Raw genomic sequence first — 8,158 nt, 5'->3', positions numbered from 1 at the left:
AAAAATGCACATTGTATATAAAATAGAACAAGAACATATTTCTTTTTATTTATTTCCTTTTGCTTAAGTCATTTGAGCTGTGGACATATGGTTACATGCTGGATGTTAGGGTTGTAAGACTTTCAATTAAATCCTGGTTTCATAGATACCTGGTTACCTCAGCCAGGTTGACCTGCCTAAGTTTGGTTTCCTCTTCTATAAAATAGGAATAATAAAAACGATTTGGATAGTTTTTAGTTATGAGGATTCAATGAGATGATTCATGTAATGTGCTGTACACGACACTGGGCACAAAGCAAGTAGTCAGAAAATGGAATGAATAAATAAACACTGATATATAACAAAGGTCCAATAAGTGTTAACCAAAAAGTGTAAATGTTGGCACCAGGAAATATGGCAGGAATTTTAGAACTTTCCATTAGAGACATCTACAGAATAATTGCTTGCATTTTTATATTTTATAACTTATCCAAGAAAAGGGTTTCCATATGTTGCTTTCTAAAATATGTCCAGTTGTTAGGCATATGGACTGTTTTTTTTTAATTGTCTTCAAAGGGACCTTTGCTATTTGCCTTGGAGCAAAACGGCATACTAACAAAATTTTGGCTAGGCTGAGTGTCACCATTCCTGGAAAAAGAAATGCCATTGTAGACATTGCTAAAATGAAGAATTTGAGGAAGAATGAGCCCCTACTGCCAATGTAGTCCATGCACACACCCATTTTATCAGAAAGTTCAATGCTTAGATACCCACACTGCTGATATAAAAATTTGAGGGTAACATAAATCCCTGTCTGGCTCAGGTTCTGTAGGCATTGTGCTGCATATAGCACATTATTTTAAAGGGATGCAAAATCTGAGTGGCAAAAAATCTAGAAAACACATTTCCTTTGAATAATATTTGATTTCGACACTTTTATTCCCAGAAGCCCTGCTAGGTGATAATCCTGATAACAGAAATTTTCTTTTCCTTCCATTAGATTTCTAAAGTAAATACAATCCCTCCAAAAAAATGAAGGGTTGTTATTCCCTGTGGTGTTTTCCTGCTTCTAATCATTTCTTTTCACCATAAACATTGTGTTATATTTGGCAATACTGCTCCCCTGCCCATTCTGAAATTGAAGGAGACACTGACAACAGTTTTTTTTTTTTTTTACATTTCTGTTCCAAATTTTAAGAGAGTTTAAGATGTGTGCTTTCGTGGAAGATGATGTTTTCATCTTTTCAATGGTGTTTGGCTAGAAGAGGTGGCTCTCTTACAAGGAACACTAATTACTAGGGGGATGGAACTGAAAGTGACCAATTAAAAAACTCCCAGTCACTGTGTGGGCCATGAACAGCTGGGATCAGACCACCCATCCTGATATGTCCAAGGGGTTGCTCTGTGACTTGTGGAGGAGGGACATTGTAAACTAACTCTGAAAGGGTCAATGCACAATCAGACACTCATGTACATACACACACAATAATTTTTTTTCTATGTTCTTACTTCTACCTCATTCTACTCATTATGGGGGAAAAACACTATAAGATAGTCTAAGAAAATTGATCCTTTCAAACTCAACTTTTCATCACCACCAATCAACTCAAAAGAATCAGAGTTCTTATAATACTTGCTGCTAAATCTAGGTGATTGTTTTTAGATTACACAGAATAAATAGATGCTCTGCCATGGTGAGAGGGATACCAGAAATACAACTGACCCAGATATTCCCTGATAAAGAGGATTTATTACATCATCAATGCCTTCGTCCCCGGCAATCAGAAGATAGCATTAGAGTTTTAAGTGTGAGATTTAAGGAATTTCTTGAAATTCAGAAATGGAGCTTTTGAGTGGAAACGGTAGATTTGGTTCAGAAAGAGATGGATGCTAGTTTTAATGTGATTCATTTACAAGCCTTTTAAAGTTTTACAAAATGGAATCCAAATACTACATGCGTTAATGGGCTACACCAGAAATATCAGGGCAATTATGTCATTTGAACAAAAAAGGATCTTTTGCCTTGATTTTGTTATTAATTTTTTTTGTCCTTTGGTTCCAGGGTCTTCATCTAGGGGCTCAATGCAATCACAGAGTTCTGGGATGATGGAACAGGTAGGTAGACAAATCAGAGGAGGAGAAGACATAGTGGGAGTAGAAGGGAAAGAGAGATTTGAATTTGCTATGCATGCTATTGGTTTTGAAGGAGGAATAGGACTCTCAAGCAAAGAAATAGGTACAACTTTGGATAAAGATAAGGAAAAGGATTCTCCCCTAGATTCCTTGGAAGCAATGAATCCCTGTCAACACCTCAATTTTGTATTCCTCACTGCCAGAACTGTAAGATAAGAAATTTTTGCTGTTTTAAACACAGTAAGATAAGAAATTTTTGCTATTTTAAAACCAGTAACTGCCAGAACTGTAAGATAAGAAATTTTTGCTGTTTTAAAACCAGTAATCTATCAGAAAGGAAACTTGGACATACTCTACCACAGAAAATAGTATCCTGTCACTGTAAATGATAGATTATTTTTAAAGTTTTTTTAAAAAATACAGCTTAATTTTGTAATTTAAGAGTAATGAAGTGTTCACTAAAGAGCAGTTAGAGCGATCATAAGCCCAATGCTGTGTGCATTAGTGCAGTGTTTGCAGGAACAGCAAACACAGCTCCCGTTCACCAGCCTCCTATGTACTGATTTGTGAGATGGAGATATATTTGACAACAGAAAAGACTAAGCTGGTTAACTATCCCAAAGTGAAATGGATCTTCCTACCTTGGAGGTGGTGTGTTCAGAGGGTAGAGGGATGCCAAGCACAGTCTCACAACCTTCTGGAAGCTGCATGATGAAGAATTCCAAGTACGCAATGCAGGGGATCTCAGTCAAGATTTGTGCTTCTTGATATCTCAGGTTCTATTGGGAGCCACATGGAAGCTTTCCCCGTTTAACTGAAAGAATAGAACAGTATTTCTCTTATTTCAGTACAAAGCCTGTTGGCCTTAATCCTTTCTTCCCTTCAACAACTTCCCAAATATTTTTGCTTATTTGTCACCCCTCTTCCTTCTTAGTCAACAACCTTTCTTTCACCCACCAGAATTTTTCAACAGTGATAAATACATCCTTAGTGGGCAAAACTAAGAGGTGGAGGGCTCTTCTTATATTTGAATAATAAACTGAGTCGTTATTGGATATTCCCATTTTGTCTCCCTATCTTCTTTTGAGAAGGCTTTCATAAACAAGGGCTGTGTCCTATGGGATTGTTTCTTTTTAGAATATATATGAGGCAGGGATTGGAAAACTGTGGCCTGCAGGCCCAATCTGTCACACTGCCTGTTTTTCTATGGCCCATGAGCCAATAAAAATAATTTTTTTACATTTTTTAATAGTTGGAAAAAAATGAAAGGAACAAAAATATTTCAGGGTAAGTGAAAAATGATAAAAAAATGTCACCGTGCATAAACAAAATTTCATTGGAACTTGGCACATTTGTTCATTTACATGGCAGATTTCAGGCTAGAATGGCAGAGATCCCATGACCTGCAAAGCCTAAAATATTTAGTACCTGGTAATTTTACAGAAATAGTTTGTTTACCTCTGTTTTAAGGAATGTGACCTAATGAACTTACAGAAATATCCTATTTTAATGATGATATTTACTAAAAATAGTAGCCAGGACTTGAAATTGAAAGGATTTTGATGAATGAAAGGCAACCCAAAAGGCACACTTGAACGTTGTTCAAGTTTATATCAACTAGGCTGACACTTGACTGCATGAACAGTAATCTGATTGTAGTGACAGAATCAAATGGGAAATTTACTTACCTTCCCTAACAAGAAGTCCAGAGGTCGACAGTCAATGGTTAGAGTTAAGAACTCTTATTTCTTTCAGTATGTGGGATTCCTTTATTTTCCTTTCTTTCATCCTATGGTATCTTTCAGTTTCATGATATTGATGCCTGTTGTACCTACTGTCTTTGCACCAAAATTTTACAAATTCCATTTATCTTGGCTTTTATGTGAATTTCTACTACCCTGTCAGGACAAGGCTTGGGACACCTATGTTCCTGAGACTAGAAACTGTGATTACTGGGTCCAAGGAAGAGTGGACTCAAGACCCCAAATAGAAAGCCCAGGAGGCAGAGATGGGGTGGAAAGGACGTGTTAGAGCCTTGGAGGCCACTTCATTGGTGCACAGTGAACCAGTGGGTCTCAAACCTGTGTGACAGAATCCCCTGGAGTGTTTGCTACAATCCAAATGGCTGGGCCCAGCCCTCCAGAATTTTTCATTATAAAGTTCTGGGTTGGGGCTCAAGCATCTGCCTTTCTGTCAGGTTCCCAGAAGATGAATGGTCTCATTCATCGCCTGGGAACATGAAATAGAGAAGATAGAAAGCTGATGCTGATAATCTTGAGAACTTCTTTGTCATACTACTGGAGAGGATCACCAAATGTCTAGAGGAAGTCAATGAAAGGAGCTAGTTCCTCTGAAGGACGTGCTCTGAGGCAATTGGGTTGACCAGTTGTTTCTTTTTCCAATACAGACATTATAGAGACTGTGTGTATGAAATCTCCCAAGGCTCTCTCCACCAAAATTTCTTCAACCAGCAGGCTCTGATGCAGAAGGAATGGGGTGAAGCCAGAGATTCTGCATTTCTAACAAGCTTCCAGATGAGGTGGAAACTGCTGGTCTTGGAACACATATTGAGGGGCAAGATTGCCAGGGATGTCTTGGTCTGTAGACCTCCTCCTCTTCCTCCATCTTCACGTAAGCAGGGCCATCCTCTTCATGGTCAGTTGAGCTGCCTCTCAGCCACAATGGACAGAGATCACTGGTATTCTGGAGCAGGGTGTCCCCATCTTTATTATATTTACTGAGCACAGGGTCACTGACCCATTTGAATGAAATGCTAAACTCTTTAGAAAGATGCTGGGCCAGAAATGGAAGCTACAGCAAACACTTTCTGAGAAACAGAAAGCCAAATATTTTGTTTTCAATGATTACTTTTCCCAGATTCAGGGACTAATTAATTCCCAATGGCATAAAACTTTTCGATAGCAAAATAAAATATTAAAATGTGCTTGAAACCACAGGACAGCAGCAGCAGAGTGTACACACTATGAGAAAACAGAGCATTGCAAAGTATGTTTGGCATATTTAAAGTTCTGAACTTACTAATTTTCAGCTGTTTGTGTTTATCTTACTCATAGTGGAAACAGCTGGAATTTTAAATTTGCACCCTGGACGATGCTGCCAAAATTATCCTTTGCAGCTGCTGGCTCCATGGATCCTTTGGTGGTAAAGCTGATCATCAAAAACAGAAGAGTGACTATCAATATCCAGGCCCATTGTCTGTGACTTGCAGGTCAGTATGTGTCCCAGGGTCCCCTTTATCTGAAGGGCCCTTTAAGGGACTTTGGAAAGCTGCATCTTGCTATATGCCCCAAATTTCCTTCCAAAGGAGAATAAATCCCAAAGAGGAGCCTTTGCCAGTGCGTCTCTGGGATCTGGCTCCAGAATCACTCCCAGACTGAGAAGTATTCCCAATGATTTGGATGTGGACTGAATATTTCCCTATCCTTCTTTCCACCTTGGAGCCCCCGTGGTGGGTGGGCTGACTCTGGATGGATGGATGGAAGTGAGTTGGGTCTGAAGCTTTCCCAATGGGGAACCACTCCCTTTCCTTTCCCACAGAGTGATATGGAGTCTTAGTCACCCCAAGGCCTGTGGGTGGCAGTGGGATTTTTTAGTGATGGACTCAAATGTTGACCACCACTGACCCTAGAGTAAATCCCTCTCCTTTATAGCTGCTGTCCATAATAGCTTTACTTCTGGGGGGCTCTTCTGACCAAGATGTCCCCAGCCAGTGCACCCAGAGCCATCAACCATCTTGTAGGCCTTTATGCATCTAAGGAAGGTCTGAAGGTGCAGGTCTACCATCCTCAGTCCTGATAGCCAGATATTGATGAAAATACATTGTCTGCTGCATAAGTATTTGCAAATGCTAGCTCTGTTCAAATCTATTCAATATAATTTGGTTAGATAAAAGGAATTTCAGATATTGATGGTTCTCATCAATAAGTTATGGGGAGATTTGTTACATGGCAGTAGACAATCAAATGTATTGAACTTTGCCAGTACTACTGCTTTTACACTACAGAGAGCTGAGTAATTACAACAGACAGAAGCACCTGCAAAATATGAAATGTTGACTCTCTGGCAATTTACAGAAAAAAAAATATACCAGCCTCTGCTGTAGGACAGCCACAGAATTCCTCCAAATATCCAGGTTCTAAGGGGTTCTTTTATTGCCTTGTCTTCCAAAACTCAAACCAAACAACAAAAACAACAAAACAAAAACAAAAACCAAAACCCCTGCAAGATGTAGCAACCAAATAGTAAATTGGTAATATAGAATGAGTTGGGGCAGTTCTCTACTTCATGTCCTGGTTGAATGCATGGGATAAACATTTGTCCTCTTATGAAATGTGTTTGGGAAAGGAGACACACTGAGTTCAGAGAATGCAAGGACCCAGGGCTTCCTAAGCTAACAGAAGCAGTTTTCCAACGAAGCTTATCACTTGGAAAACAGAGAACTAGGAGTGAGGCAAAATAGTTTCTGGCTCCACATGAAATTGTGAACATTAGAGGGTATATTACTAAAAACATTTCTTTGAACCCGGTAATTTGCAACTGCCCAGAAGTAATTTTATCTTCTTGAAAAGGGATTGTAATCTTTTACTTACTATGAATATTTGTAGGAAATATAAGAAATACAGAGGAAAATAGAAATTGTCTACTTTCTGAAAGTAGACAGAGATTATATATACATGTGTAGATTTTTTTTTGTTGGTCTAAATTGGGTGAATCTATTTCCATCACTTTACCTATCCATTTCCAATAGATACATCAAGAATAACCATTCAGCATACTTATTGGGCTAACAAAGTTTTCAGCTTTGTAATTAAAAAAAAGATTAAAAGCAAGTACTAAATATGAATGGTTTTTATGATATATATTTTCATTGTTGAATTTCTTACATTTAGTACATTTAAAGTGTGTGTCAAAATATATTTTTGTAAGATAATACTAAAATATATAGCTCCCTTTCTTTTCTTTTTTGGGGGGCTTTGGGGAGTATCGGGGATTGATCTCAGAGGCCCTGAACCACTAAGATACATCCACAGCCCTATTTTATATTTTATTTAGAGACAGATTCTCCCTGAGTTGCTTAGCAGGCGTGCACCACCAAACCTGGTTATAGTTCCCTTTTCTTACCCTCCTAGCTAGATAAGTTATATTCTTGACACATGCTTTACTTATTTTAAGACTACTGTCCTGCATGCATTTGAGCCATGAGTTTATCCAACAGGAAGTGTTTGCCAGGAGTCAAAGCACATTTGATGTTTCTCAAATGACACTTTTTGGATTCTTGACTTTCTTGTAAGGATTATCTCCAAGGACAGTATTTCTAAACATAAGAGCATTCCTTTCAAATGCGCATTATGGTTTTAATTAAAACATGATCTGGTGTGAATAAACACTACGTAAAAAATAAAAAAGGAGTCTAATATAGCATAAATGCATGTTAATAAAATGCTATTCTAAAGGCCTCTATTTGGCTAACAGAGCTAGATCTCTGTTCTTTTAATTTTGTGGTCCTTAAATCAGGGGTTCCATGAATTTGAATGGAGAGAACTGTTACATATTTATTTTTACTAATCTCCACCTTAAACTTAGCATTTTCCTCCTTAGACATTACAGATATTTCATACCACTTTGTGGTTATGGCAGGTCTTCGACATGGTCTTTGATCATTACTTTGATGATGACAGTGTTTAAGTGCTGTATCCCCAGAATTGTGATTAAGGACCTCCACAAAGAAACATTTGTTTGACATGATATATTTGCTTTTTTCTGACATTTTGATAACATTCCAGTATGAATGCTTTCCTTTGTAATTCTGTGTATTTTATTGGATGTATTTATTTAAAATATTGTTCTGAAAAGGAGCCCACAGTCTTCAGCAAATTGCTATAAGGTCCCGGGCACAGACACCTGCTCACCTCTTGCTCACCACCTATTGGCCTGAGCAGAGATTGTCACATCCAGGCAGATGAATGTTTTAGGAAGGGGCACTTCCTGGCAGTCTGAGGCTCTTGCTATTTTTCTCAGTGTTCCT

This window comes from Marmota monax, unplaced genomic scaffold (genome assembly GCF_021218885.2).
Source record: "Marmota monax isolate L192 unplaced genomic scaffold, Marmota_monax_Labrador192_F-V1.1 WCK01_AAM20220418_F8-fsc00005, whole genome shotgun sequence".
Lineage (NCBI taxonomy): Eukaryota > Metazoa > Chordata > Mammalia > Rodentia > Sciuridae > Marmota > Marmota monax.
Note: the sequence above shows the minus strand (reverse complement) of the source record.